Here is a 25344-nt window from a genome sequence, read left to right as displayed (position 1 = left end):
CGAACGCTCCCAAAGGGTCAGAGGTTCCATGGTGTAATGGTTAGCACTCTGGACTCTGAATCCAGCGATCCGAGTTCAAATCTCGGTGGGACCTACTCTTAGTGTTTCCTTCTGCCAATCTTTCAAGGTATGTTTTTGGGACGCCAAACATCAACTGAGTGAACAGCGATTGCCCGCTTGGTATCAGAGATTCGCTATGTATTGCAAGCGTGGCTAAACTAACAAGAAAGAGCCCTCGCGGCACAACGTAGACCGCATCGTTCACAAGCAAGGAAGCAAACTGAAGTTTGGTGTCATGTAGGGCGCGCTTTCTAAGAAACTTGTACAATCAAAAGAATTTTGAAGGTAGCATTTGCTAATTGTGGTGGTGAAACTTGGCAATGTCTCCTGTGAAGCCATTTTTGTTGTTCCAACAAATCTATTTTAGGCGTCCAATGTAGGTCCGAACTTCTCCGACCGTGACCGTGACCGCTGCGTGTTTCTTTTATGCCGAAATAGCTCAGTTGGGAGAGCGTTAGACTGAAGATCTAAAGGTCCCTGGTTCGATCCCGGGTTTTGGCAGACTCAGAGACCTGACTTTGCATTAGGTTTTTAACGGCTGACAATTCAATGTCTCGCATTGTTTTTTGGAATGGTTACCTTGAGCTACTGCAATGCCCTTCATTCTGAGTGTCTTCCAGTGAAAATCTATACAATCATCAATTAGACAGAGTTCTGCTCTCTCGAGTTCACTCGGGTCCCGCTCCTCTCAAGATTCCCCCCTCGTGCTCTGACAGAGATCATCCCTGTCACGGACACCTGGAGTGACCGTCTTGGGGCTTTGGTTGGGAAAGCGAAAAAGCTTCTCAGCGGTTCCATGGTGTAATGGTTAGCACTCTGGACTTTGAATCCAGTGATCCGAGTTCAAATCTCGGTGGAACCTAATGTTTGACGCATGTGAACCTAGCCTTTCGTGACTGCCCTCTGTTATATGAAAATGGAAAAAGGTATAATAGGCCAAACCACAGGGATGTAACCACGTTGAGGAACCGAACTGATGTCAGAGAGTAGAGTCCTTAATTCTGTGAATACTAAACAACCCTGTCTTTCTGGCCATCGACGTCTGCATTTCTGCAATTTTGATCACTTGCCTGCGTACGGCGTTCGAGCCGAAATAGCTCAGTTGGGAGAGCGTTAGACTGAAGATCTAAAGATCCCTGGTTCGATCCCGGGTTTCGGCAAGCGGAGCTTCGGATCCTCCAAAGCGTCCTTGTGAAGGAGGTTTTTTCCATGTTGTCAGACATCATGCCTACTTGCATCACAAGTTCCTGGCTCACTGTTAGTGTCAACAAGAATGAAATTGACCAAAGTGGAAGCAGCTCACTCATATATAGCTGTAAATCTTTACAATAACACTCCTGTCAGTTTTCGCTCCTCAGTCGTACTCTCAGTGGCTGACGCTTGCAGAGGTTCCATGGTGTAACGGTTAGCACTCTGGACTCTGAATCCAGCGATCCGAGTTCAAATCTCGGTGGGACCTGCTGCTCGGTTTCCTTTGCTAGAGTCTCGGAGCAGCTGCCTTAACCGCGTGACGGAGCAATCCTGTTAACACCCGCTGATCTGGGCCGAATTGTAATTCTGTTAAAACATTTCCACCCACATGCAAGGGAACCTTCTCTACAGAGTGTGAAGTGCTGGAATCTTGCGCTAAAATGCAAACTTGTGCTTCATTTCATACAATTCCCACTTTGTGATATTTGGTTCCTCTCAAGACGTTTTACTCCTCGTGAACGGAGTAATTAAATCTTACCCATTGTTGCCGCAGCTTGCAAATTAAGAATTAGGAATTGTGATGCGAACGCTCCCGAAGGGTCAGAGGTTCCATGGTGTAATGGTTAGCACTCTGGACTCTGAATCCAGCGATCCGAGTTCAAATCTCGGTGGGACCTACTCTTAGTGTTTCCTTCTGCCAATCTTTCAAGGTATGTTTTTGGGACGCCAAACATCAACTGAGTGAACAGCGATTGCCCGCTTGGTATCAGAGATTCGCTATGTATTGCAAGCGTGGCTAAACTAACAAGAAAGAGCCCTCGCGGCACAACGTAGACCGCATCGTTCACAAGCAAGGAAGCAAACTGAAGTTTGGTGTCATGTAGGGCGCGCTTTCTAAGAAACTTGTACAATCAAAAGAATTTTGAAGGTAGCATTTGCTAATTGTGGTGGTGAAACTTGGCAATGTCTCCTGTGAAGCCATTTTTGTTGTTCCAACAAATCTATTTTAGGCGTCCAATGTAGGTCCGAACTTCTCCGACCGTGACCGTGACCGCCGCTTTTTTCTTTTATGCCGAAATAGCTCAGTTGGGCGAGCGTTAGACTGAAGATCTAAAGGTCCCTGGTTCGATCCTGGGTTTCGGCAGACTCAGAGACCTGACTTTGCATTAGGTTTTTAACGGCTGACAATTCAATGTCTCGCATTGTTTTTTGGAATGGTTACCTTGAGCTACTGCAATGCCCTTCATTCTGAGTGTCTTCCAGTGAAAATCTATACAATCATCAATTAGACAGAGTTCTGCTCTCTCGAGTTCACTCGGGTCCCGCTCCTCTCAAGATTCCCCCCTCGTGCTCTGACAGAGATCATCCCTGTCACGGACACCTGGAGTGACCGTCTTGGGGCTTTGGTTGGGAAAGCGAAAAAGCTTCTCAGCGGTTCCATGGTGTAATGGTTAGCACTCTGGACTTTGAGTCCAGTGATCCGAGTTCAAATCTCGGTGGAACCTAATGTTTGACGCATGTGAACCTAGCATTTCGTGACTGCCCTCTGTTATATGAAAATGGAAAAAGGTATAATAGGCCAAACCACAGGGATGTAACCACGTTGAGGAACCGAACTGATGTCAGAGAGTAGAGTCCTTAATTCTGTGAATACTAAACAAACCTGTCTTTCTGGCCATCGACGTCTGCATTTCTGCAATTTTGATCACTTGCCTGCATATAGCGTTCGAGCCGAAATAGCTCAGTTGGGAGAGCGTTAGACTGAAGATCTAAAGGTCCCTGGTTCGATCCCGGGTTTCGGCAAGCGGAGCTTCGGATCCTCCAAAGCGTCCTTGTGAAGGAGGTTTTTTTCCATGTTGTCAGACATCATGCCTACTTGCATCACAAGTTCCTGGCTCACTGTTAGTGTCAACAAGAATGAAATTGACCAAAGTGGAAGCAGCTCACTCATATATAGCTGTAAATCTTTACAATAACACTCCTGTCAGTTTTCGCTCCTCAGTCGTACTCTCAGTGGCTGACGCTTGCAGAGGTTCCATGGTGTAACGGTTAGCACTCTGGACTCTGAATCCAGCGATCCGAGTTCAAATCTCGGTGGGACCTGCTGCTCGGTTTCCTTTGCTAGAGTCTCGGAGCAGCTGCCTTAACCGCGTGACGGAGCAATCCTGTTAACACCCGCTGATCTGGGCCGAATTGTAATTCTGTTAAAACGTTTCCACCCACATGCAAGGGAACCTTCTCTACAGAGTGTGAAGTGCTGGAATCTTGCGCTAAAATGCAAACTTGTGCTTCATTTCATACAATTCCCACTTTGTGATATTTGGTTCCTCTCAAGACGTTTTACTCCTCGTGAACGGAGTAATTAAATCTTACCCATTGTTGCCGCAGCTTGCAAATTAAGAATTAGGAATTGTGATGCGAACGCTCCCAAAGGGTCAGAGGTTCCATGGTGTAATGGTTAGCACTCTGGACTCTGAATCCAGCGATCCGAGTTCAAATCTCGGTGGGACCTACTCTTAGTGTTTCCTTCTGCCAATCTTTCAAGGTATGTTTTTGGGACGCCAAACATCAACTGAGTGAACAGCGATTGCCCGCTTGGTATCAGAGATTCGCTATGTATTGCAAGCGTGGCTAAACTAACAAGAAAGAGCCCTCGCGGCACAACGTAGACCGCATCGTTCACAAGCAAGGAAGCAAACTGAAGTTTGGTGTCATGTAGGGCGCGCTTTCTAAGAAACTTGTACAATCAAAAGAATTTTGAAGGTAGCATTTGCTAATTGTGGTGGTGAAACTTGGCAATGTCTCCTGTGAAGCCATTTTTGTTGTTCCAACAAATCTATTTTAGGCGTCCAATGTAGGTCCGAACTTCTCCGACCGTGACCGTGACCGCCGCGTGTTTCTTTTATGCCGAAATAGCTCAGTTGGGCGAGCGTTAGACTGAAGATCTAAAGGTCCCTGGTTCGATCCTGGGTTTCGGCAGACTCAGAGACCTGACTTTGCATTAGGTTTTTAACGGCTGACAATTCAATGTCTCGCATTGTTTTTTGGAATGGTTACCTTGAGCTACTGCAATGCCCTTCATTCTGAGTGTCTTCCAGTGAAAATCTATACAATCATCAATTAGACAGAGTTCTGCTCTCTCGAGTTCACTCGGGTCCCGCTCCTCTCAAGATTCCCCCCTCGTGCTCTGACAGAGATCATCCCTGTCACGGACACCTGGAGTGACCGTCTTGGGGCTTTGGTTGGGAAAGCGAAAAAGCTTCTCAGCGGTTCCATGGTGTAATGGTTAGCACTCTGGACTTTGAGTCCAGTGATCCGAGTTCAAATCTCGGTGGAACCTAATGTTTGACGCATGTGAACCTAGCATTTCGTGACTGCCCTCTGTTATATGAAAATGGAAAAAGGTATAATAGGCCAAACCACAGGGATGTAACCACGTTGAGGAACCGAACTGATGTCAGAGAGTAGAGTCCTTAATTCTGTGAATACTAAACAAACCTGTCTTTCTGGCCATCGACGTCTGCATTTCTGCAATTTTGATCACTTGCCTGCATACAGCGTTCGAGCCGAAATAGCTCAGTTGGGAGAGCGTTAGACTGAAGATCTAAAGGTCCCTGGTTCGTTCCCGGGTTTCGGCAAGCGGAGCTTCGGATCCTCCAAAGCGTCCTTGTGAAGGAGGTTTTTTCCATGTTGTCAGACATCATGCCTACTTGCATCACAAGTTCCTGGCTCACTGTTAGTGTCAACAAGAATGAAATTGACCAAAGTGGAAGCAGCTCACTCATATATAGCTGTAAATCTTTACAATAACACTCCTGTCAGTTTTCGCTCCTCAGTCGTACTCTCAGTGGCTGACGCTTGCAGAGGTTCCATGGTGTAACGGTTAGCACTCTGGACTCTGAATCCAGCGATCCGAGTTCAAATCTCGGTGGGACCTGCTGCTCGGTTTCCTTTGCTAGAGTCTCGGAGCAGCTGCCTTAACCGCGTGACGGAGCAATCCTGTTAACACCCGCTGATCTGGGCCGAATTGTAATTCTGTTAAAACGTTTCCACCCACATGCAAGGGAACCTTCTCTACAGAGTGTGAAGTGCTGGAATCTTGCGCTAAAATGCAAACTTGTGCTTCATTTCATACAATTCCCACTTTGTGATATTTGGTTCCTCTCAAGACGTTTTACTCCTCGTGAACGGAGTAATTAAATCTTACCCATTGTTGCCGCAGCTTGCAAATTAAGAATTAGGAATTGTGATGCGAACGCTCCCGAAGGGTCAGAGGTTCCATGGTGTAATGGTTAGCACTCTGGACTCTGAATCCAGCGATCCGAGTTCAAATCTCGGTGTGACCTACTCTTAGTGTTTCCTTCTGCCAATCTTTCAAGGTATGTTTTTGGGACGCCAAACATCAACTGAGTGAACAGCGATTGCCCGCTTGGTATCAGAGATTCGCTATGTATTGCAAGCGTGGCTAAACTAACAAGAAAGAGCCCTCGCGGCACAACGTAGACCGCATCGTTCACAAGCAAGGAAGCAAACTGAAGTTTGGTGTCATGTAGGGCGCGCTTTCTAAGAAACTTGTACAATCAAAAGAATTTTGAAGGTAGCATTTGCTAATTGTGGTGGTGAAACTTGGCAATGTCTCCTGTGAAGCCATTTTTGTTGTTCCAACAAATCTATTTTAGGCGTCCAATGTAGGTCCGAACTTCTCCGACCGTGACCGTGACCGCCGCGTGTTTCTTTTATGCCGAAATAGCTCAGTTGGGCGAGCGTTAGACTGAAGATCTAAAGATCCCGGGTTTCGGCAGACTCAGAGACCTGATTTTGCATTAGGTTTTTAAAGGCTGACAATTCAATGTCTCGCATTGTTTTTTGGAATGGTTACCTTGAGCTACTGCAATGCCCTTCATTCTGAGTGTCTTCCAGTGAAAATCTATACAATCATCAATTAGACAGAGTTCTGCTCTCTCGAGTTCACTCGGGTCCCGCTCCTCTCAAGATTCCCCCCTCGTGCTCTGACAGAGATCATCCCTGTCGCGGACACCTGGAGTGACCGTCTTGGGGCTTTGGTTGGGAAAGCGAAAAAGCTTCTCAGCGGTTCCATGGTGTAATGGTTAGCACTCTGGACTTTGAATCCAGTGATCCGAGTTCAAATCTCGGTGGAACCTAGTGTTTGATGCATGTGAACCTAGCCTTTCGTGACTGCCCTCTGTTATATGAAAATGGAAAAAGGTATAATAGGCCAAACCACAGGGATGTAACCACGTTGAGGAACCGAACTGATGTCAGAGAGTAGAGTCCTTAATTCTGTGAATACTAAACAAACCTGTCTTTCTGGCCATCGACGTCTGCATTTCTGCAATTTTGATCACTTGCCTGCGTATGACGTTCGAGCCGAAATAGCTCAGTTGGGAGAGCGTTAGACTGAAGATCTAAAGGTCCCTGGTTCGATCCCGGGTTTCGGCAAGCGGAGCTTCGGATCCACCAAAGCGTCCTTGTGAAGGAGGTTTTTTCCATGTTGTCAGACATCATGCCTACTTGCATCACAAGTTCCTGGCTCACTGTTAGTGTCAACAAGAATGAAATTGACCAAAGTGGAAGCAGCTCACTCATATATAGCTGTAAATCTTTACAATAACACTCCTGTCAGTTTTCGCTCCTCAGTCGTACTCTCAGTGGCTGACGCTTGCAGAGGTTCCATGGTGTAACGGTTAGCACTCTGGACTCTGAATCCAGCGATCCGAGTTCAAATCTCGGTGGGACCTGCTGCTCGGTTTCCTTTGCTAGAGTCTCGGAGCAGCTGCCTTAACCGCGTGACGGAGCAATCCTGTTAACACCCGCTGATCTGGGCCGAATTGTAATTCTGTTAAAACGTTTCCACCCACATGCAAGGGAACCTTCTCTACAGAGTGTGAAGTGCTGGAATCTTGCGCTAAAATGCAAACTTGTGCTTCATTTCATACAATTCCCACTTTGTGATATTTGGTTCCTCTCAAGACGTTTTACTCCTCGTGAACGGAGTAATTAAATCTTACCCATTGTTGCCGCAGCTTGCAAATTAAGAATTAGGAATTGTGATGCGAACGCTCCCGAAGGGTCAGAGGTTCCATGGTGTAATGGTTAGCACTCTGGACTCTGAATCCAGCGATCCGAGTTCAAATTTCGGTGGGACCTACTCTTAGTGTTTCCTTCTGCCAATCTTTCAAGGTATGTTTTTGGGACGCCAAACATCAACTGAGTGAACAGCGATTGCCCGCTTGGTATCAGAGATTCGCTATGTATTGCAAGCGTGGCTAAACTAACAAGAAAGAGCCCTCGCGGCACAACGTAGACCGCATCGTTCACAAGCAAGGAAGCAAACTGAAGTTTGGTGTCATGTAGGGCGCGCTTTCTAAGAAACTTGTACAATCAAAAGAATTTTGAAGGTAGCATTTGCTAATTGTGGTGGTGAAACTTGGCAATGTCTCCTGTGAAGCCATTTTTGTTGTTCCAACAAATCTACTTTAGGCGTCCAATGTAGGTCCGAACTTCTCCGACCGTGACTGCCGCGTGTTTCTTTTATGCCGAAATAGCTCAGTTGGGAGAGCGTTAGACTGAAGATCTAAAGGTCCCTGGTTCGATCCCGGGTTTCGGCAGACTCAGAGACCTGACTTTGCATTAGGTTTTTAACGGCTGACAATTCAATGTCTCGCATTGTTTTTTGGAATGGTTACCTTGAGCTACTGCAATGCCCTTCATTCTGAGTGTCTTCCAGTGAAAATCTATACAATCATCAATTAGACAGAGTTCTGCTCTCTCGAGTTCACTCGGGTCCCGCTCCTCTCAAGATTCCCCCCTCGTGCTCTGACAGAGATCATCCCTGTCACGGACACCTGGAGTGACCGTCTTGGGGCTTTGGTTGGGAAAGCGAAAAAGCTTTTCAGCGGTTCCATGGTGTAATGGTTAGCACTCTGGACTTTGAATCCAGTGATCCGAGTTCAAATCTCGGTGGAACCTAGTGTTTGATGCATGTGAACCTAGCCTTTCGTGACTGCCCTCTGTTATATGAAAATGGAAAAAGGTATAATAGGCCAAACCACAGGGATGTAACCACGTTGAGGAACCGAACTGATGTCAGAGAGTAGAGTCCTTAATTCTGTGAATACTAAACAAACCTGTCTTTCTGGCCATCGACGTCTGCATTTCTGCAATTTTGATCACTTGCCTGCGTACGGCGTTCGAGCCGAAATAGCTCAGTTGGGAGAGCGTTAGACTGAAGATCTAAAGGTCCCTGGTTCGATCCCGGGTTTCAGCAAGCGGAGCTTCGGATCCTCCAAAGCGTCCTTGTGAAGGAGGTTTTTTCCATGTTGTCAGACATCATGCCTACTTGCATCACAAGTTCCTGGCTCACTGTTAGTGTCAACAAGAATGAAATTGACCAAAGTGGAACCAGCTCACTCATATATAGCTGTAAATCTTTACAATAACACTCCTGTCAGTTTTCGCTCCTCAGTCGTACTCTCAGTGGCTGACGCTTGCAGAGGTTCCTTGGTGTAACGGTTAGCACTCTGGACTCTGAATCCAGCGATCCGAGTTCAAATCTCGGTGGGACCTGCTGCTCGGTTTCCTTTGCTAGAGTCTCGGAGCAGCTGCCTTAACCGCGTGACGGAGCAATCCTGTTAACACCCGCTGATCTGGGCCGAATTGTAATTCTGTTAAAACGTTTCCACCCACATGCAAGGGAACCTTCTCTACAGAGTGTGAAGTGCTGGAATCTTGCGCTAAAATGCAAACTTGTGCTTCATTTCATACAATTCCCACTTTGTGATATTTGGTTCCTCTCAAGACGTTTTACTCCTCGTGAACGGAGTAATTAAATCTTACCCATTGTTGCCGCAGCTTGCAAATTAAGAATTAGGAATTGTGATGCGAACGCTCCCGAAGGGTCAGAGGTTCCATGGTGTAATGGTTAGCACTCTGGACTCTGAATCCAGCGATCCGAGTTCAAATCTCGGTGGGACCTACTCTTAGTGTTTCCTTCTGCCAATCTTTCAAGGTATGTTTTTGGGACGCCAAACATCAACTGAGTGAACAGCGATTGCCCGCTTGGTATCAGAGATTCGCTATGTATTGCAAGCGTGGCTAAACTAACAAGAAAGAGCCCTCGCGGCACAACGTAGACCGCATCGTTCACAAGCAAGGAAGCAAACTGAAGTTTGGTGTCATGTAGGGCGCGCTTTCTAAGAAACTTGTACAATCAAAAGAATTTTGAAGGTAGCATTTGCTAATTGTGGTGGTGAAACTTGGCAATGTCTCCTGTGAAGCCATTTTTGTTGTTCCAACAAATCTACTTTAGGCGTCCAATGTAGGTCCGAACTTCTCCGACCGTGACCGTGACCGCCGCGTGTTTCTTTTATGCCGAAATAGCTCAGTTGGGAGAGCGTTAGACTGAAGATCTAAAGGTCCCTGGTTCGATCCCGGGTTTCGGCAGACTCAGAGACCTGACTTTGCATTAGGTTTTTAACGGCTGACAATTCAATGTCTCGCATTGTTTTTTGGAATGGTTACCTTGAGCTACTGCAATGCCCTTCATTCTGAGTGTCTTCCAGTGAAAATCTATACAATCATCAATTAGACAGAGTTCTGCTCTCTCGAGTTCACTCGGGTCCCGCTCCTCTCAAGATTCCCCCCTCGTGCTCTGACAGAGATCATCCCTGTCACGGACACCTGGAGTGACCGTCTTGGGGCTTTGGTTGGGAAAGCGAAAAAGCTTCTCAGCGGTTCCATGGTGTAATGGTTAGCACTCTGGACTTTGAATCCAGTGATCCGAGTTCAAATCTCGGTGGAACCTAGTGTTTGATGCATGTGAACCTAGCCTTTCGTGACTGCCCTCTGTTATATGAAAATGGAAAAAGGTGTAATAGGCCAAACCACAGGGATGTAACCACGTTGAGGAACCGAACTGATGTCAGAGAGTAGAGTCCTTAATTCTGTGAATACTAAACAAACCTGTCTTTCTGGCCATCGACGTCTGCATTTCTGCAATTTTGATCACTTGCCTGCGTACGGCGTTCGAGCCGAAATAGCTCAGTTGGGAGAGCGTTAGACTGAAGATCTAAAGGTCCCTGGTTCGATCCCGGGTTTCGGCAAGCGGAGCTTCGGATCCTCCAAAGCGTCCTTGTGAAGGAGGTTTTTTCCATGTTGTCAGACATCATGCCTACTTGCATCACAAGTTCCTGGCTCACTGTTAGTGTCAACAAGAATGAAATTGACCAAAGTGGAAGCAGCTCACTCATATATAGCTGTAAATCTTTACAATAACACTCCTGTCAGTTTTCGCTCCTCAGTCGTACTCTCAGTGGCTGACACTTGCAGAGGTTCCTTGGTGTAACGGTTAGCACTCTGGACTCTGAATCCAGCGATCCGAGTTCAAATCTCGGTGGGACCTGCTGCTCGGTTTCCTTTGCTAGAGTCTCGGAGCAGCTGCCTTAACCGCGTGACGGAGCAATCCTGTTAACACCCGCTGATCTGGGCCGAATTGTAATTCTGTTAAAACGTTTCCACCCACATGCAAGGGAACCTTCTCTACAGAGTGTGAAGTGCTGGAATCTTGCGCTAAAATGCAAACTTGTGCTTCATTTCATACAATTCCCACTTTGTGATATTTGGTTCCTCTCAAGACGTTTTACTCCTCGTGAACGGAGTAATTAAATCTTACCCATTGTTGCCGCAGCTTGCAAATTAAGAATTAGGAATTGTGATGCGAACGCTCCCGAAGGGTCAGAGGTTCCATGGTGTAATGGTTAGCACTCTGGACTCTGAATCCAGCGATCCGAGTTCAAATCTCGGTGGGACTTACTCTTAGTGTTTCCTTCTGCCAATCTTTCAAGGTATGTTTTTGGGACGCCAAACATCAACTGAGTGAACAGCGATTGCCCGCTTGGTATCAGAGATTCGCTATGTATTGCAAGCGTGGCTAAACTAACAAGAAAGAGCCCTCGCGGCACAACGTAGACCGCATCGTTCACAAGCAAGGAAGCAAACTGAAGTTTGGTGTCATGTAGGGCGCGCTTTCTAAGAAACTTGTACAATCAAAAGAATTTTGAAGGTAGCATTTGCTAATTGTGGTGGTGAAACTTGGCAATGTCTCCTGTGAAGCCATTTTTGTTGTTCCAACAAATCTACTTTAGGCGTCCAATGTAGGTCCGAACTTCTCCGACCGTGACCGTGACCGCCGCGTGTTTCTTTTATGCCGAAATAGCTCAGTTGGGAGAGCGTTAGACTGAAGATCTAAAGGTCCCTGGTTCGATCCCGGGTTTCGGCAGACTCAGAGACCTGACTTTGCATTAGGTTTTTAACGGCTGACAATTCAATGTCTCGCATTGTTTTTTGGAATGGTTACCTTGAGCTACTGCAATGCCCTTCATTCTGAGTGTCTTCCAGTGAAAATCTATACAATCATCAATTAGACAGAGTTCTGCTCTCTCGAGTTCACTCGGGTCCCGCTCCTCTCAAGATTCCCCCCTCGTGCTCTGACAGAGATCATCCCTGTCACGGACACCTGGAGTGACCGTCTTGGGGCTTTGGTTGGGAAAGCGAAAAAGCTTCTCAGCGGTTCCATGGTGTAATGGTTAGCACTCTGGACTTTGAATCCAGTGATCCGAGTTCAAATCTCGGTGGAACCTAGTGTTTGATGCATGTGAACCTAGCCTTTCGTGACTGCCCTCTGTTATATGAAAATGGAAAAAGGTGTAATAGGCCAAACCACAGGGATGTAACCACGTTGAGGAACCGAACTGATGTCAGAGAGTAGAGTCCTTAATTCTGTGAATACTAAACAAACCTGTCTTTCTGGCCATCGACGTCTGCATTTCTGCAATTTTGATCACTTGCCTGCGTACGGCGTTCGAGCCGAAATAGCTCAGTTGGGAGAGCGTTAGACTGAAGATCTAAAGGTCCCTGGTTCGATCCCGGGTTTCGGCAAGCGGAGCTTCGGATCCTCCAAAGCGTCCTTGTGAAGGAGGTTTTTTCCATGTTGTCAGACATCATGCCTACTTGCATCACAAGTTCCTGGCTCACTGTTAGTGTCAACAAGAATGAAATTGACCAAAGTGGAAGCAGCTCACTCATATATAGCTGTAAATCTTTACAATAACACTCCTGTCAGTTTTCGCTCCTCAGTCGTACTCTCAGTGGCTGACACTTGCAGAGGTTCCTTGGTGTAACGGTTAGCACTCTGGACTCTGAATCCAGCGATCCGAGTTCAAATCTCGGTGGGACCTGCTGCTCGGTTTCCTTTGCTAGAGTCTCGGAGCAGCTGCCTTAACCGCGTGACGGAGCAATCCTGTTAACACCCGCTGATCTGGGCCGAATTGTAATTCTGTTAAAACGTTTCCACCCACATGCAAGGGAACCTTCTCTACAGAGTGTGAAGTGCTGGAATCTTGCGCTAAAATGCAAACTTGTGCTTCATTTCATACAATTCCCACTTTGTGATATTTGGTTCCTCTCAAGACGTTTTACTCCTCGTGAACGGAGTAATTAAATCTTACCCATTGTTGCCGCAGCTTGCAAATTAAGAATTAGGAATTGTGATGCGAACGCTCCCGAAGGGTCAGAGGTTCCATGGTGTAATGGTTAGCACTCTGGACTCTGAATCCAGCGATCCGAGTTCAAATCTCGGTGGGACCTACTCTTAGTGTTTCCTTCTGCCAATCTTTCAAGGTATGTTTTTGGGACGCCAAACATCAACTGAGTGAACAGCGATTGCCCGCTTGGTATCAGAGATTCGCTATGTATTGCAAGCGTGGCTAAACTAACAAGAAAGAGCCCTCGCGGCACAACGTAGACCGCATCGTTCACAAGCAAGGAAGCAAACTGAAGTTTGGTGTCATGTAGGGCGCGCTTTCTAAGAAACTTGTACAATCAAAAGAATTTTGAAGGTAGCATTTGCTAATTGTGGTGGTGAAACTTGGCAATGTCTCCTGTGAAGCCATTTTTGTTGTTCCAACAAATCTACTTTAGGCGTCCAATGTAGGTCCGAACTTCTCCGACCGTGACCGTGACCGCCGCGTGTTTCTTTTATGCCGAAATAGCTCAGTTGGGAGAGCGTTAGACTGAAGATCTAAAGGTCCCTGGTTCGATCCCGGGTTTCGGCAGACTCAGAGACCTGACTTTGCATTAGGTTTTTAACGGCTGACAATTCAATGTCTCGCATTGTTTTTTGGAATGGTTACCTTGAGCTACTGCAATGCCCTTCATTCTGAGTGTCTTCCAGTGAAAATCTATACAATCATCAATTAGACAGAGTTCTGCTCTCTCGAGTTCACTCGGGTCCCGCTCCTCTCAAGATTCCCCCCTCGTGCTCTGACAGAGATCATCCCTGTCACGGACACCTGGAGTGACCGTCTTGGGGCTTTGGTTGGGAAAGCGAAAAAGCTTCTCAGCGGTTCCATGGTGTAATGGTTAGCACTCTGGACTTTGAATCCAGTGATCCGAGTTCAAATCTCGGTGGAACCTAGTGTTTGATGCATGTGAACCTAGCCTTTCGTGACTGCCCTCTGTTATATGAAAATGGAAAAAGGTGTAATAGGCCAAACCACAGGGATGTAACCACGTTGAGGAACCGAACTGATGTCAGAGAGTAGAGTCCTTAATTCTGTGAATACTAAACAAACCTGTCTTTCTGGCCATCGACGTCTGCATTTCTGCAATTTTGATCACTTGCCTGCGTACGGCGTTCGAGCCGAAATAGCTCAGTTGGGAGAGCGTTAGACTGAAGATCTAAAGGTCCCTGGTTCGATCCCGGGTTTCGGCAAGCGGAGCTTCGGATCCTCCAAAGCGTCCTTGTGAAGGAGGTTTTTTCCATGTTGTCAGACATCATGCCTACTTGCATCACAAGTTCCTGGCTCACTGTTAGTGTCAACAAGAATGAAATTGACCAAAGTGGAAGCAGCTCACTCATATATAGCTGTAAATCTTTACAATAACACTCCTGTCAGTTTTCGCTCCTCAGTCGTACTCTCAGTGGCTGACGCTTGCAGAGGTTCCTTGGTGTAACGGTTAGCACTCTGGACTCTGAATCCAGCGATCCGAGTTCAAATCTCAGTGGGACCTGCTGCTCGGTTTCCTTTGCTAGAGTCTCGGAGCAGCTGCCTTAACCGCGTGACGGAGCAATCCTGTTAACACCCGCTGATCTGGGCCGAATTGTAATTCTGTTAAAACGTTTCCACCCACATGCAAGGGAACCTTCTCTACAGAGTGTGAAGTGCTGGAATCTTGCGCTAAAATGCAAACTTGTGCTTCATTTCATACAATTCCCACTTTGTGATATTTGGTTCCTCTCAAGACGTTTTACTCCTCGTGAACGGAGTAATTAAATCTTACCCATTGTTGCCGCAGCTTGCAAATTAAGAATTAGGAATTGTGATGCGAACGCTCCCGAAGGGTCAGAGGTTCCATGGTGTAATGGTTAGCACTCTGGACTCTGAATCCAGCGATCCGAGTTCAAATCTCGGTGGGACCTACTCTTAGTGTTTCCTTCTGCCAATCTTTCAAGGTATGTTTTTGGGACGCCAAACATCAACTGAGTGAACAGCGATTGCCCGCTTGGTATCAGAGATTCGCTATGTATTGCAAGCGTGGCTAAACTAACAAGAAAGAGCCCTCGCGGCACAACGTAGACCGCATCGTTCACAAGCAAGGAAGCAAACTGAAGTTTGGTGTCATGTAGGGCGCGCTTTCTAAGAAACTTGTACAATCAAAAGAATTTTGAAGGTAGCATTTGCTAATTGTGGTGGTGAAACTTGGCAATGTCTCCTGTGAAGCCATTTTTGTTGTTCCAACAAATCTACTTTAGGCGTCCAATGTAGGTCCGAACTTCTCCGACCGTGACCGTGACCGCCGCGTGTTTCTTTTATGCCGAAATAGCTCAGTTGGGAGAGCGTTAGACTGAAGATCTAAAGGTCCCTGGTTCGATCCCGGGTTTCGGCAAGCGGAGCTTCGGATCCTCCAAAGCGTCCTTGTGAAGGAGGTTTTTTCCATGTTGTCAGACATCATGCCTACTTGCATCACAAGTTCCTGGCTCACTGTTAGTGTCAACAAGAATGAAATTGACCAAAGTGGAAGCAGCTCACTCATATATAGCTGTAAATCTTTACAATAACACTCCTGTCAGTTTTCGCTCCTCAGTCGTACTCTCAGTGGCTGACGCTTGCAGAGGTTCCTTGGTGTAACGGTTAGCACTCTGGACTCTGAATCCAGCGATCCGAGTTCAAATCTCGGTGGGACCTGCTGCTCGGTTTCCTTTGCTAGAGTCTCGGAGCAGCTGCCTTAACCGCGTGACGGAGCAATCCTGTTAACACCCGCTGATCTGGGCCGAATTGTAATTCTGTTAAAACGTTTCCACCCACATGCAAGGGAACCTTCTCTACAGAGTGTGAAGTGCTGGAATCTTGCGCTAAAATGCAAACTTGTGCTTCATTTCATACAATTCCCACTTTGTGATATTTGGTTCCTCTCAAGACGTTTTACTCCTCGTGAACGGAGTAATTAAATCTTACCCATTGTTGCCGCAGCTTGCAAATTAAGAATTAGGAATTGTGATGCGAACGCTCCCGAAGGGTCAGAGGTTCCATGGTGTAATGGTTAGCACTCTGGACTCTGAATCCAGCGATCCGAGTTCAAATCTCGGTGGGACCTACTCTTAGTGTTTCCTTCTGCCAATCTTTCAAGGTATGTTTTTGGGACGCCAAACATCAACTGAGTGAACAGCGATTGCCCGCTTGGTATCAGAGATTCGCTATGTATTGCAAGCGTGGCTAAACTAACAAGAAAGAGCCCTCGCGGCACAACGTAGACCGCATCGTTCACAAGCAAGGAAGCAAACTGAAGTTTGGTGTCATGTAGGGCGCGCTTTCTAAGAAACTTGTACAATCAAAAGAATTTTGAAGGTAGCATTTGCTAATTGTGGTGGTGAAACTTGGCAATGTCTCCTGTGAAGCCATTTTTGTTGTTCCAACAAATCTACTTTAGGCGTCCAATGTAGGTCCGAACTTCTCCGACCGTGACCGTGACCGCCGCGTGTTTCTTTTATGCCGAAATAGCTCAGTTGGGAGAGCGTTAGACTGAAGATCTAAAGGTCCCTGGTTCGATCCCGGGTTTCGGCAGACTCAGAGACCTGACTTTGCATTAGGTTTTTAACGGCTGACAATTCAATGTCTCGCATTGTTTTTTGGAATGGTTACCTTGAGCTACTGCAATGCCCTTCATTCTGAGTGTCTTCCAGTGAAAATCTATACAATCATCAATTAGACAGAGTTCTGCTCTCTCGAGTTCACTCGGGTCCCGCTCCTCTCAAGATTCCCCCCTCGTGCTCTGACAGAGATCATCCCTGTCACGGACACCTGGAGTGACCGTCTTGGGGCTTTGGTTGGGAAAGCGAAAAAGCTTCTCAGCGGTTCCATGGTGTAATGGTTAGCACTCTGGACTTTGAATCCAGTGATCCGAGTTCAAATCTCGGTGGAACCTAGTGTTTGATGCATGTGAACCTAGCCTTTCGTGACTGCCCTCTGTTATATGAAAATGGAAAAAGGTGTAATAGGCCAAACCACAGGGATGTAACCACGTTGAGGAACCGAACTGATGTCAGAGAGTAGAGTCCTTAATTCTGTGAATACTAAACAAACCTGTCTTTCTGGCCATCGACGTCTGCATTTCTGCAATTTTGATCACTTGCCTGCGTACGGCGTTCGAGCCGAAATAGCTCAGTTGGGAGAGCGTTAGACTGAAGATCTAAAGGTCCCTGGTTCGATCCCGGGTTTCGGCAAGCGGAGCTTCGGATCCTCCAAAGCGTCCTTGTGAAGGAGGTTTTTTCCATGTTGTCAGACATCATGCCTACTTGCATCACAAGTTCCTGGCTCACTGTTAGTGTCAACAAGAATGAAATTGACCAAAGTGGAAGCAGCTCACTCATATATAGCTGTAAATCTTTACAATAACACTCCTGTCAGTTTTCGCTCCTCAGTCGTACTCTCAGTGGCTGACACTTGCAGAGGTTCCTTGGTGTAACGGTTAGCACTCTGGACTCTGAATCCAGCGATCCGAGTTCAAATCTCGGTGGGACCTGCTGCTCGGTTTCCTTTGCTAGAGTCTCGGAGCAGCTGCCTTAACCGCGTGACGGAGCAATCCTGTTAACACCCGCTGATCTGGGCCGAATTGTAATTCTGTTAAAACGTTTCCACCCACATGCAAGGGAACCTTCTCTACAGAGTGTGAAGTGCTGGAATCTTGCGCTAAAATGCAAACTTGTGCTTCATTTCATACAATTCCCACTTTGTGATATTTGGTTCCTCTCAAGACGTTTTACTCCTCGTGAACGGAGTAATTAAATCTTACCCATTGTTGCCGCAGCTTGCAAATTAAGAATTAGGAATTGTGATGCGAACGCTCCCGAAGGGTCAGAGGTTCCATGGTGTAATGGTTAGCACTCTGGACTCTGAATCCAGCGATCCGAGTTCAAATCTCGGTGGGACCTACTCTTAGTGTTTCCTTCTGCCAATCTTTCAAGGTATGTTTTTGGGACGCCAAACATCAACTGAGTGAACAGCGATTGCCCGCTTGGTATCAGAGATTCGCTATGTATTGCAAGCGTGGCTAAACTAACAAGAAAGAGCCCTCGCGGCACAACGTAGACCGCATCGTTCACAAGCAAGGAAGCAAACTGAAGTTTGGTGTCATGTAGGGCGCGCTTTCTAAGAAACTTGTACAATCAAAAGAATTTTGAAGGTAGCATTTGCTAATTGTGGTGGTGAAACTTGGCAATGTCTCCTGTGAAGCCATTTTTGTTGTTCCAACAAATCTACTTTAGGCGTCCAATGTAGGTCCGAACTTCTCCGACCGTGACTGCCGCGTGTTTCTTTTATGCCGAAATAGCTCAGTTGGGAGAGCGTTAGACTGAAGATCTAAAGGTCCCTGGTTCGATCCCGGGTTTCGGCAGACTCAGAGACCTGACTTTGCATTAGGTTTTTAACGGCTGACAATTCAATGTCTCGCATTGTTTTTTGGAATGGTTACCTTGAGCTACTGCAATGCCCTTCATTCTGAGTGTCTTCCAGTGAAAATCTATACAATCATCAATTAGACAGAGTTCTGCTCTCTCGAGTTCACTCGGGTCCCGCTCCTCTCAAGATTCCCCCCTCGTGCTCTGACAGAGATCATCCCTGTCACGGACACCTGGAGTGACCGTCTTGGGGCTTTGGTTGGGAAAGCGAAAAAGCTTTTCAGCGGTTCCATGGTGTAATGGTTAGCACTCTGGACTTTGAATCCAGTGATCCGAGTTCAAATCTCGGTGGAACCTAGTGTTTGATGCATGTGAACCTAGCCTTTCGTGACTGCCCTCTGTTATATGAAAATGGAAAAAGGTATAATAGGCCAAACCACAGGGATGTAACCACGTTGAGGAACCGAACTGATGTCAGAGAGTAGAGTCCTTAATTCTGTGAATACTAAACAAACCTGTCTTTCTGGCCATCGACGTCTGCATTTCTGCAATTTTGATCACTTGCCTGCGTACGGCGTTCGAGCCGAAATAGCTCAGTTGGGAGAGCGTTAGACTGAAGATCTAAAGGTCCCTGGTTCGATCCCGGGTTTCAGCAAGCGGAGCTTCGGATCCTCCAAAGCGTCCTTGTGAAGGAGGTTTTTTCCATGTTGTCAGACATCATGCCTACTTGCATCACAAGTTCCTGGCTCACTGTTAGTGTCAACAAGAATGAAATTGACCAAAGTGGAACCAGCTCACTCATATATAGCTGTAAATCTTTACAATAACACTCCTGTCAGTTTTCGCTCCTCAGTCGTACTCTCAGTGGCTGACGCTTGCAGAGGTTCCTTGGTGTAACGGTTAGCACTCTGGACTCTGAATCCAGCGATCCGAGTTCAAATCTCGGTGGGACCTGCTGCTCGGTTTCCTTTGCTAGAGTCTCGGAGCAGCTGCCTTAACCGCGTGACGGAGCAATCCTGTTAACACCCGCTGATCTGGGCCGAATTGTAATTCTGTTAAAACGTTTCCACCCACATGCAAGGGAACCTTCTCTACAGAGTGTGAAGTGCTGGAATCTTGCGCTAAAATGCAAACTTGTGCTTCATTTCATACAATTCCCACTTTGTGATATTTGGTTCCTCTCAAGACGTTTTACTCCTCGTGAACGGAGTAATTAAATCTTACCCATTGTTGCCGCAGCTTGCAAATTAAGAATTAGGAATTGTGATGCGAACGCTCCCGAAGGGTCAGAGGTTCCATGGTGTAATGGTTAGCACTCTGGACTCTGAATCCAGCGATCCGAGTTCAAATCTCGGTGGGACCTACTCTTAGTGTTTCCTTCTGCCAATCTTTCAAGGTATGTTTTTGGGACGCCAAACATCAACTGAGTGAACAGCGATTGCCCGCTTGGTATCAGAGATTCGCTATGTATTGCAAGCGTGGCTAAACTAACAAGAAAGAGCCCTCGCGGCACAACGTAGACCGCATCGTTCACAAGCAAGGAAGCAAACTGAAGTTTGGTGTCATGTAGGGCGCGCTTTCTAAGAAACTTGTACAATCAAAAGAATTTTGAAGGTAGCATTTGCTAATTGTGGTGGTGAAACTTGGCAATGTCTCCTGTGAAGCCATTTTTGTTGTTCCAACAAATCTACTTTAGGCGTCCAATGTAGGTCCGAACTTCTCCGACCGTGACCGTGACCGCCGCGTGTTTCTTTTATGCCGAAATAGCTCAGTTGGGAGAGCGTTAGACTGAAGATCTAAAGGTCCCTGGTTCGATCCCGGGTTTCGGCAGACTCAGAGACCTGACTTTGCATTAGGTTTTTAACGGCTGACAATTCAATGTCTCGCATTGTTTTTTGGAATGGTTACCTTGAGCTACTGCAATGCCCTTCATTCTGAGTGTCTTCCAGTGAAAATCTATACAATCATCAATTAGACAGAGTTCTGCTCTCTCGAGTTCACTCGGGTCCCGCTCCTCTCAAGATTCCCCCCTCGTGCTCTGACAGAGATCATCCCTGTCACGGACACCTGGAGTGACCGTCTTGGGGCTTTGTATGGGAAAGCGAAAAAGCTTCTCAGCGGTTCCATGGTGTAATGGTTAGCACTCTGGACTTTGAATCCAGTGATCCGAGTTCAAATCTCGGTGGAACCTAGTGTTTGATGCATGTGAACCTAGCCTTTCGTGACTGCCCTCTGTTATATGAAAATGGAAAAAGGTATAATAGGCCAAACCACAGGGATGTAACCACGTTGAGGAACCGAACTGATGTCAGAGAGTAGAGTCCTTAATTCTGTAAATACTAAACAAACCTGTCTTTCTGGCCATCGACGTCTGCATTTCTGCAATTTTGATCACTTGCCTGCGTATGGCGTTCGAGCCGAAATAGCTCAGTTGGGAGAGCGTTAGACTGAAGATCTAAAGGTCCCTGGTTCGATCCCGGGTTTCGGCAAGCGGAGCTTCGGATCCTCCAAAGCGTCCTTGAGAAGGAGGTTTTTTCCATGTTGTCAGACATCATGCCTATTTGCATCACAAGTTCCTGGCTCACTGTTAGTGTCAACAAGAATGAAATTGACCAAAGTGGAAGCAGCTCACTCATATATAGCTGTAAATCTTTACAATAACACTCCTGTCAGTTTTCGCTCCTCAGTCGTACTCTCAGTGGCTGACGCTTGCAGAGGTTCCATGGTGTAACGGTTAGCACTCTGGACTCTGAATCCAGCGATCCGAGTTCAAATCTCGGTGGGACCTGCTGCTCGGTTTCCTTTGCTAGAGTCTCGGAGCAGCTGCCTTAACCGCGTGACGGAGCAATCCTGTTAACACCCGCTGATCTGGGCCGAATTGTAATTCTGTTAAAACGTTTCCACCCACATGCAAGGGAACCTTCTCTACAGAGTGTGAAGTGCTGGAATCTTGCGCTAAAATGCAAACTTGTGCTTCATTTCATACAATTCCCACTTTGTGATATTTGGTTCCTCTCAAGACGTTTTACTCCTCGTGAACGGAGTAATTAAATCTTACCCATTGTTGCCGCAGCTTGCAAATTAAGAATTAGGAATTGTGATGCGAACGCTCCCGAAGGGTCAGAGGTTCCATGGTGTAATGGTTAGCACTCTGGACTCTGAATCCAGCGATCCGAGTTCAAATCTCGGTGGGACTTACTCTTAGTGTTTCCTTCTGCCAATCTTTCAAGGTATGTTTTTGGGACGCCAAACATCAACTGAGTGAACAGCGATTGCCCGCTTGGTATCAGAGATTCGCTATGTATTGCAAGCGTGGCTAAACTAACAAGAAAGAGCCCTCGCGGCACAACGTAGACCGCATCGTTCACAAGCAAGGAAGCAAACTGAAGTTTGGTGTCATGTAGGGCGCGCTTTCTAAGAAACTTGTACAATCAAAAGAATTTTGAAGGTAGCATTTGCTAATTGTGGTGGTGAAACTTGGCAATGTCTCCTGTGAAGCCATTTTTGTTGTTCCAACAAATCTACTTTAGGCGTCCAATGTAGGTCCGAACTTCTCCGACCGTGACCGTGACCGCCGCGTGTTTCTTTTATGCCGAAATAGCTCAGTTGGGAGAGCGTTAGACTGAAGATCTAAAGGTCCCTGGTTCGATCCCGGGTTTCGGCAGACTCAGAGACCTGACTTTGCATTAGGTTTTTAACGGCTGACAATTCAATGTCTCGCATTGTTTTTTGGAATGGTTACCTTGAGCTACTGCAATGCCCTTCATTCTGAGTGTCTTCCAGTGAAAATCTATACAATCATCAATTAGACAGAGTTCTGCTCTCTCGAGTTCACTCGGGTCCCGCTCCTCTCAAGATTCCCCCCTCGTGCTCTGACAGAGATCATCCCTGTCACGGACACCTGGAGTGACCGTCTTGGGGCTTTGGTTGGGAAAGCGAAAAAGCTTCTCAGCGGTTCCATGGTGTAATGGTTAGCACTCTGGACTTTGAATCCAGTGATCCGAGTTCAAATCTCGGTGGAACCTAGTGTTTGATGCATGTGAACCTAGCCTTTCGTGACTGCCCTCTGTTATATGAAAATGGAAAAAGGTGTAATAGGCCAAACCACAGGGATGTAACCACGTTGAGGAACCGAACTGATGTCAGAGAGTAGAGTCCTTAATTCTGTGAATACTAAACAAACCTGTCTTTCTGGCCATCGACGTCTGCATTTCTGCAATTTTGATCACTTGCCTGCGTACGGCGTTCGAGCCGAAATAGCTCAGTTGGGAGAGCGTTAGACTGAAGATCTAAAGGTCCCTGGTTCGATCCCGGGTTTCGGCAAGCGGAGCTTCGGATCCTCCAAAGCGTCCTTGTGAAGGAGGTTTTTTCCATGTTGTCAGACATCATGCCTACTTGCATCACAAGTTCCTGGCTCACTGTTAGTGTCAACAAGAATGAAATTGACCAAAGTGGAAGCAGCTCACTCATATATAGCTGTAAATCTTTACAATAACACTCCTGTCAGTTTTCGCTCCTCAGTCGTACTCTCAGTGGCTGACACTTGCAGAGGTTCCTTGGTGTAACGGTTAGCACTCTGGACTCTGAATCCAGCGATCCGAGTTCAAATCTCGGTGGGACCTGCTGCTCGGTTTCCTTTGCTAGAGTCTCGGAGCAGCTGCCTTAACCGCGTGACGGAGCAATCCTGTTAACACCCGCTGATCTGGGCCGAATTGTAATTCTGTTAAAACGTTTCCACCCACATGCAAGGGAACCTTCTCTACAGAGTGTGAAGTGCTGGAATCTTGCGCTAAAATGCAAACTTGTGCTTCATTTCATACAATTCCCACTTTGTGATATTTGGTTCCTCTCAAGACGTTTTACTCCTCGTGAACGGAGTAATTAAATCTTACCCATTGTTGCCGCAGCTTGCAAATTAAGAATTAGGAATTGTGATGCGAACGCTCCCGAAGGGTCAGAGGTTCCATGGTGTAATGGTTAGCACTCTGGACTCTGAATCCAGCGATCCGAGTTCAAATCTCGGTGGGACTTACTCTTAGTGTTTCCTTCTGCCAATCTTTCAAGGTATGTTTTTGGGACGCCAAACATCAACTGAGTGAACAGCGATTGCCCGCTTGGTATCAGAGATTCGCTATGTATTGCAAGCGTGGCTAAACTAACAAGAAAGAGCCCTCGCGGCACAACGTAGACCGCATCGTTCACAAGCAAGGAAGCAAACTGAAGTTTGGTGTCATGTAGGGCGCGCTTTCTAAGAAACTTGTACAATCAAAAGAATTTTGAAGGTAGCATTTGCTAATTGTGGTGGTGAAACTTGGCAATGTCTCCTGTGAAGCCATTTTTGTTGTTCCAACAAATCTACTTTAGGCGTCCAATGTAGGTCCGAACTTCTCCGACCGTGACCGTGACCGCCGCGTGTTTCTTTTATGCCGAAATAGCTCAGTTGGGAGAGCGTTAGACTGAAGATCTAAAGGTCCCTGGTTCGATCCCGGGTTTCGGCAGACTCAGAGACCTGACTTTGCATTAGGTTTTTAACGGCTGACAATTCAATGTCTCGCATTGTTTTTTGGAATGGTTACCTTGAGCTACTGCAATGCCCTTCATTCTGAGTGTCTTCCAGTGAAAATCTATACAATCATCAATTAGACAGAGTTCTGCTCTCTCGAGTTCACTCGGGTCCCGCTCCTCTCAAGATTCCCCCCTCGTGCTCTGACAGAGATCATCCCTGTCACGGACACCTGGAGTGACCGTCTTGGGGCTTTGGTTGGGAAAGCGAAAAAGCTTCTCAGCGGTTCCATGGTGTAATGGTTAGCACTCTGGACTTTGAATCCAGTGATCCGAGTTCAAATCTCGGTGGAACCTAGTGTTTGATGCATGTGAACCTAGCCTTTCGTGACTGCCCTCTGTTATATGAAAATGGAAAAAGGTGTAATAGGCCAAACCACAGGGATGTAACCACGTTGAGGAACCGAACTGATGTCAGAGAGTAGAGTCCTTAATTCTGTGAATACTAAACAAACCTGTCTTTCTGGCCATCGACGTCTGCATTTCTGCAATTTTGATCACTTGCCTGCGTACGGCGTTCGAGCCGAAATAGCTCAGTTGGGAGAGCGTTAGACTGAAGATCTAAAGGTCCCTGGTTCGATCCCGGGTTTCGGCAAGCGGAGCTTCGGATCCTCCAAAGCGTCCTTGTGAAGGAGGTTTTTTCCATGTTGTCAGACATCATGCCTACTTGCATCACAAGTTCCTGGCTCACTGTTAGTGTCAACAAGAATGAAATTGACCAAAGTGGAAGCAGCTCACTCATATATAGCTGTAAATCTTTACAATAACACTCCTGTCAGTTTTCGCTCCTCAGTCGTACTCTCAGTGGCTGACACTTGCAGAGGTTCCTTGGTGTAACGGTTAGCACTCTGGACTCTGAATCCAGCGATCCGAGTTCAAATCTCGGTGGGACCTGCTGCTCGGTTTCCTTTGCTAGAGTCTCGGAGCAGCTGCCTTAACCGCGTGACGGAGCAATCCTGTTAACACCCGCTGATCTGGGCCGAATTGTAATTCTGTTAAAACGTTTCCACCCACATGCAAGGGAACCTTCTCTACAGAGTGTGAAGTGCTGGAATCTTGCGCTAAAATGCAAACTTGTGCTTCATTTCATACAATTCCCACTTTGTGATATTTGGTTCCTCTCAAGACGTTTTACTCCTCGTGAACGGAGTAATTAAATCTTACCCATTGTTGCCGCAGCTTGCAAATTAAGAATTAGGAATTGTGATGCGAACGCTCCCGAAGGGTCAGAGGTTCCATGGTGTAATGGTTAGCACTCTGGACTCTGAATCCAGCGATCCGAGTTCAAATCTCGGTGGGACCTACTCTTAGTGTTTCCTTCTGCCAATCTTTCAAGGTATGTTTTTGGGACGCCAAACATCAACTGAGTGAACAGCGATTGCCCGCTTGGTATCAGAGATTCGCTATGTATTGCAAGCGTGGCTAAACTAACAAGAAAGAGCCCTCGCGGCACAACGTAGACCGCATCGTTCACAAGCAAGGAAGCAAACTGAAGTTTGGTGTCATGTAGGGCGCGCTTTCTAAGAAACTTGTACAATCAAAAGAATTTTGAAGGTAGC

The 25344-nt window shown here is 46.7% G+C and overlaps 54 non-coding genes across 54 annotated transcripts; all 54 read left to right on the top strand.

Moving 5' to 3' along the window:
- The first annotated feature begins 22 nt into the window (after nucleotides 1-22).
- On the top strand, nucleotides 23-94 carry trnaq-cug (transfer RNA glutamine (anticodon CUG)). The gene has a single exon. It is a non-coding gene; the product is annotated as a tRNA-Gln (tRNA).
- Nucleotides 95-488: 394 nt separating this feature from the next.
- Nucleotides 489-561, top strand: trnaf-gaa (transfer RNA phenylalanine (anticodon GAA)). The gene has a single exon. It is a non-coding gene; the product is annotated as a tRNA-Phe (tRNA).
- A 289-nt stretch (nucleotides 562-850) lies between these two features.
- trnaq-uug (transfer RNA glutamine (anticodon UUG)) lies at nucleotides 851-922 on the top strand. Its single transcript has one exon. It is a non-coding gene; the product is annotated as a tRNA-Gln (tRNA).
- Nucleotides 923-1147: 225 nt separating this feature from the next.
- trnaf-gaa (transfer RNA phenylalanine (anticodon GAA)) lies at nucleotides 1148-1220 on the top strand. Its single transcript has one exon. It is a non-coding gene; the product is annotated as a tRNA-Phe (tRNA).
- Nucleotides 1221-1447: 227 nt separating this feature from the next.
- On the top strand, nucleotides 1448-1519 carry trnaq-cug (transfer RNA glutamine (anticodon CUG)). The gene has a single exon. It is a non-coding gene; the product is annotated as a tRNA-Gln (tRNA).
- Nucleotides 1520-1856: 337 nt separating this feature from the next.
- Nucleotides 1857-1928, top strand: trnaq-cug (transfer RNA glutamine (anticodon CUG)). Its single transcript has one exon. It is a non-coding gene; the product is annotated as a tRNA-Gln (tRNA).
- Nucleotides 1929-2684: 756 nt separating this feature from the next.
- Nucleotides 2685-2756, top strand: trnaq-uug (transfer RNA glutamine (anticodon UUG)). The gene has a single exon. It is a non-coding gene; the product is annotated as a tRNA-Gln (tRNA).
- Nucleotides 2757-2981: 225 nt separating this feature from the next.
- Nucleotides 2982-3054, top strand: trnaf-gaa (transfer RNA phenylalanine (anticodon GAA)). The gene has a single exon. It is a non-coding gene; the product is annotated as a tRNA-Phe (tRNA).
- Nucleotides 3055-3282: 228 nt separating this feature from the next.
- trnaq-cug (transfer RNA glutamine (anticodon CUG)) lies at nucleotides 3283-3354 on the top strand. The gene has a single exon. It is a non-coding gene; the product is annotated as a tRNA-Gln (tRNA).
- Nucleotides 3355-3691: 337 nt separating this feature from the next.
- trnaq-cug (transfer RNA glutamine (anticodon CUG)) lies at nucleotides 3692-3763 on the top strand. The gene has a single exon. It is a non-coding gene; the product is annotated as a tRNA-Gln (tRNA).
- Nucleotides 3764-4519: 756 nt separating this feature from the next.
- trnaq-uug (transfer RNA glutamine (anticodon UUG)) lies at nucleotides 4520-4591 on the top strand. The gene has a single exon. It is a non-coding gene; the product is annotated as a tRNA-Gln (tRNA).
- A 525-nt stretch (nucleotides 4592-5116) lies between these two features.
- trnaq-cug (transfer RNA glutamine (anticodon CUG)) lies at nucleotides 5117-5188 on the top strand. Its single transcript has one exon. It is a non-coding gene; the product is annotated as a tRNA-Gln (tRNA).
- A 337-nt stretch (nucleotides 5189-5525) lies between these two features.
- trnaq-cug (transfer RNA glutamine (anticodon CUG)) lies at nucleotides 5526-5597 on the top strand. The gene has a single exon. It is a non-coding gene; the product is annotated as a tRNA-Gln (tRNA).
- Nucleotides 5598-6341: 744 nt separating this feature from the next.
- On the top strand, nucleotides 6342-6413 carry trnaq-uug (transfer RNA glutamine (anticodon UUG)). Its single transcript has one exon. It is a non-coding gene; the product is annotated as a tRNA-Gln (tRNA).
- A 225-nt stretch (nucleotides 6414-6638) lies between these two features.
- On the top strand, nucleotides 6639-6711 carry trnaf-gaa (transfer RNA phenylalanine (anticodon GAA)). Its single transcript has one exon. It is a non-coding gene; the product is annotated as a tRNA-Phe (tRNA).
- A 227-nt stretch (nucleotides 6712-6938) lies between these two features.
- Nucleotides 6939-7010, top strand: trnaq-cug (transfer RNA glutamine (anticodon CUG)). Its single transcript has one exon. It is a non-coding gene; the product is annotated as a tRNA-Gln (tRNA).
- Nucleotides 7011-7347: 337 nt separating this feature from the next.
- trnaq-cug (transfer RNA glutamine (anticodon CUG)) lies at nucleotides 7348-7419 on the top strand. Its single transcript has one exon. It is a non-coding gene; the product is annotated as a tRNA-Gln (tRNA).
- Nucleotides 7420-7807: 388 nt separating this feature from the next.
- trnaf-gaa (transfer RNA phenylalanine (anticodon GAA)) lies at nucleotides 7808-7880 on the top strand. The gene has a single exon. It is a non-coding gene; the product is annotated as a tRNA-Phe (tRNA).
- A 289-nt stretch (nucleotides 7881-8169) lies between these two features.
- Nucleotides 8170-8241, top strand: trnaq-uug (transfer RNA glutamine (anticodon UUG)). Its single transcript has one exon. It is a non-coding gene; the product is annotated as a tRNA-Gln (tRNA).
- A 934-nt stretch (nucleotides 8242-9175) lies between these two features.
- Nucleotides 9176-9247, top strand: trnaq-cug (transfer RNA glutamine (anticodon CUG)). Its single transcript has one exon. It is a non-coding gene; the product is annotated as a tRNA-Gln (tRNA).
- Nucleotides 9248-9641: 394 nt separating this feature from the next.
- On the top strand, nucleotides 9642-9714 carry trnaf-gaa (transfer RNA phenylalanine (anticodon GAA)). The gene has a single exon. It is a non-coding gene; the product is annotated as a tRNA-Phe (tRNA).
- Nucleotides 9715-10003: 289 nt separating this feature from the next.
- trnaq-uug (transfer RNA glutamine (anticodon UUG)) lies at nucleotides 10004-10075 on the top strand. Its single transcript has one exon. It is a non-coding gene; the product is annotated as a tRNA-Gln (tRNA).
- Nucleotides 10076-10300: 225 nt separating this feature from the next.
- trnaf-gaa (transfer RNA phenylalanine (anticodon GAA)) lies at nucleotides 10301-10373 on the top strand. The gene has a single exon. It is a non-coding gene; the product is annotated as a tRNA-Phe (tRNA).
- Nucleotides 10374-11009: 636 nt separating this feature from the next.
- On the top strand, nucleotides 11010-11081 carry trnaq-cug (transfer RNA glutamine (anticodon CUG)). Its single transcript has one exon. It is a non-coding gene; the product is annotated as a tRNA-Gln (tRNA).
- Nucleotides 11082-11475: 394 nt separating this feature from the next.
- On the top strand, nucleotides 11476-11548 carry trnaf-gaa (transfer RNA phenylalanine (anticodon GAA)). The gene has a single exon. It is a non-coding gene; the product is annotated as a tRNA-Phe (tRNA).
- A 289-nt stretch (nucleotides 11549-11837) lies between these two features.
- trnaq-uug (transfer RNA glutamine (anticodon UUG)) lies at nucleotides 11838-11909 on the top strand. Its single transcript has one exon. It is a non-coding gene; the product is annotated as a tRNA-Gln (tRNA).
- A 225-nt stretch (nucleotides 11910-12134) lies between these two features.
- On the top strand, nucleotides 12135-12207 carry trnaf-gaa (transfer RNA phenylalanine (anticodon GAA)). The gene has a single exon. It is a non-coding gene; the product is annotated as a tRNA-Phe (tRNA).
- A 636-nt stretch (nucleotides 12208-12843) lies between these two features.
- On the top strand, nucleotides 12844-12915 carry trnaq-cug (transfer RNA glutamine (anticodon CUG)). Its single transcript has one exon. It is a non-coding gene; the product is annotated as a tRNA-Gln (tRNA).
- A 394-nt stretch (nucleotides 12916-13309) lies between these two features.
- Nucleotides 13310-13382, top strand: trnaf-gaa (transfer RNA phenylalanine (anticodon GAA)). The gene has a single exon. It is a non-coding gene; the product is annotated as a tRNA-Phe (tRNA).
- Nucleotides 13383-13671: 289 nt separating this feature from the next.
- trnaq-uug (transfer RNA glutamine (anticodon UUG)) lies at nucleotides 13672-13743 on the top strand. Its single transcript has one exon. It is a non-coding gene; the product is annotated as a tRNA-Gln (tRNA).
- Nucleotides 13744-13968: 225 nt separating this feature from the next.
- trnaf-gaa (transfer RNA phenylalanine (anticodon GAA)) lies at nucleotides 13969-14041 on the top strand. The gene has a single exon. It is a non-coding gene; the product is annotated as a tRNA-Phe (tRNA).
- A 636-nt stretch (nucleotides 14042-14677) lies between these two features.
- Nucleotides 14678-14749, top strand: trnaq-cug (transfer RNA glutamine (anticodon CUG)). The gene has a single exon. It is a non-coding gene; the product is annotated as a tRNA-Gln (tRNA).
- A 394-nt stretch (nucleotides 14750-15143) lies between these two features.
- On the top strand, nucleotides 15144-15216 carry trnaf-gaa (transfer RNA phenylalanine (anticodon GAA)). The gene has a single exon. It is a non-coding gene; the product is annotated as a tRNA-Phe (tRNA).
- A 636-nt stretch (nucleotides 15217-15852) lies between these two features.
- On the top strand, nucleotides 15853-15924 carry trnaq-cug (transfer RNA glutamine (anticodon CUG)). Its single transcript has one exon. It is a non-coding gene; the product is annotated as a tRNA-Gln (tRNA).
- Nucleotides 15925-16318: 394 nt separating this feature from the next.
- Nucleotides 16319-16391, top strand: trnaf-gaa (transfer RNA phenylalanine (anticodon GAA)). The gene has a single exon. It is a non-coding gene; the product is annotated as a tRNA-Phe (tRNA).
- A 289-nt stretch (nucleotides 16392-16680) lies between these two features.
- On the top strand, nucleotides 16681-16752 carry trnaq-uug (transfer RNA glutamine (anticodon UUG)). Its single transcript has one exon. It is a non-coding gene; the product is annotated as a tRNA-Gln (tRNA).
- Nucleotides 16753-16977: 225 nt separating this feature from the next.
- Nucleotides 16978-17050, top strand: trnaf-gaa (transfer RNA phenylalanine (anticodon GAA)). Its single transcript has one exon. It is a non-coding gene; the product is annotated as a tRNA-Phe (tRNA).
- Nucleotides 17051-17686: 636 nt separating this feature from the next.
- Nucleotides 17687-17758, top strand: trnaq-cug (transfer RNA glutamine (anticodon CUG)). Its single transcript has one exon. It is a non-coding gene; the product is annotated as a tRNA-Gln (tRNA).
- Nucleotides 17759-18146: 388 nt separating this feature from the next.
- On the top strand, nucleotides 18147-18219 carry trnaf-gaa (transfer RNA phenylalanine (anticodon GAA)). Its single transcript has one exon. It is a non-coding gene; the product is annotated as a tRNA-Phe (tRNA).
- Nucleotides 18220-18508: 289 nt separating this feature from the next.
- On the top strand, nucleotides 18509-18580 carry trnaq-uug (transfer RNA glutamine (anticodon UUG)). Its single transcript has one exon. It is a non-coding gene; the product is annotated as a tRNA-Gln (tRNA).
- Nucleotides 18581-19514: 934 nt separating this feature from the next.
- On the top strand, nucleotides 19515-19586 carry trnaq-cug (transfer RNA glutamine (anticodon CUG)). Its single transcript has one exon. It is a non-coding gene; the product is annotated as a tRNA-Gln (tRNA).
- Nucleotides 19587-19980: 394 nt separating this feature from the next.
- trnaf-gaa (transfer RNA phenylalanine (anticodon GAA)) lies at nucleotides 19981-20053 on the top strand. The gene has a single exon. It is a non-coding gene; the product is annotated as a tRNA-Phe (tRNA).
- A 289-nt stretch (nucleotides 20054-20342) lies between these two features.
- trnaq-uug (transfer RNA glutamine (anticodon UUG)) lies at nucleotides 20343-20414 on the top strand. The gene has a single exon. It is a non-coding gene; the product is annotated as a tRNA-Gln (tRNA).
- Nucleotides 20415-20639: 225 nt separating this feature from the next.
- Nucleotides 20640-20712, top strand: trnaf-gaa (transfer RNA phenylalanine (anticodon GAA)). The gene has a single exon. It is a non-coding gene; the product is annotated as a tRNA-Phe (tRNA).
- Nucleotides 20713-20939: 227 nt separating this feature from the next.
- trnaq-cug (transfer RNA glutamine (anticodon CUG)) lies at nucleotides 20940-21011 on the top strand. Its single transcript has one exon. It is a non-coding gene; the product is annotated as a tRNA-Gln (tRNA).
- Nucleotides 21012-21348: 337 nt separating this feature from the next.
- On the top strand, nucleotides 21349-21420 carry trnaq-cug (transfer RNA glutamine (anticodon CUG)). Its single transcript has one exon. It is a non-coding gene; the product is annotated as a tRNA-Gln (tRNA).
- A 394-nt stretch (nucleotides 21421-21814) lies between these two features.
- trnaf-gaa (transfer RNA phenylalanine (anticodon GAA)) lies at nucleotides 21815-21887 on the top strand. The gene has a single exon. It is a non-coding gene; the product is annotated as a tRNA-Phe (tRNA).
- Nucleotides 21888-22176: 289 nt separating this feature from the next.
- On the top strand, nucleotides 22177-22248 carry trnaq-uug (transfer RNA glutamine (anticodon UUG)). The gene has a single exon. It is a non-coding gene; the product is annotated as a tRNA-Gln (tRNA).
- A 225-nt stretch (nucleotides 22249-22473) lies between these two features.
- On the top strand, nucleotides 22474-22546 carry trnaf-gaa (transfer RNA phenylalanine (anticodon GAA)). Its single transcript has one exon. It is a non-coding gene; the product is annotated as a tRNA-Phe (tRNA).
- A 636-nt stretch (nucleotides 22547-23182) lies between these two features.
- On the top strand, nucleotides 23183-23254 carry trnaq-cug (transfer RNA glutamine (anticodon CUG)). The gene has a single exon. It is a non-coding gene; the product is annotated as a tRNA-Gln (tRNA).
- Nucleotides 23255-23648: 394 nt separating this feature from the next.
- Nucleotides 23649-23721, top strand: trnaf-gaa (transfer RNA phenylalanine (anticodon GAA)). Its single transcript has one exon. It is a non-coding gene; the product is annotated as a tRNA-Phe (tRNA).
- A 289-nt stretch (nucleotides 23722-24010) lies between these two features.
- Nucleotides 24011-24082, top strand: trnaq-uug (transfer RNA glutamine (anticodon UUG)). The gene has a single exon. It is a non-coding gene; the product is annotated as a tRNA-Gln (tRNA).
- Nucleotides 24083-24307: 225 nt separating this feature from the next.
- On the top strand, nucleotides 24308-24380 carry trnaf-gaa (transfer RNA phenylalanine (anticodon GAA)). Its single transcript has one exon. It is a non-coding gene; the product is annotated as a tRNA-Phe (tRNA).
- Nucleotides 24381-25016: 636 nt separating this feature from the next.
- Nucleotides 25017-25088, top strand: trnaq-cug (transfer RNA glutamine (anticodon CUG)). The gene has a single exon. It is a non-coding gene; the product is annotated as a tRNA-Gln (tRNA).
- The last annotated feature ends 256 nt before the right edge of the window (nucleotides 25089-25344 follow it).

The sequence above is a fragment of the Hoplias malabaricus genome, chromosome 2, assembly GCF_029633855.1.
Source record: "Hoplias malabaricus isolate fHopMal1 chromosome 2, fHopMal1.hap1, whole genome shotgun sequence".
Taxonomy (NCBI): Eukaryota; Metazoa; Chordata; class Actinopteri; order Characiformes; family Erythrinidae; genus Hoplias; species Hoplias malabaricus.
The sequence above is the reverse complement of the archived record's forward strand: the minus strand, read 5'-3'. Positions and strand labels throughout refer to the sequence as shown.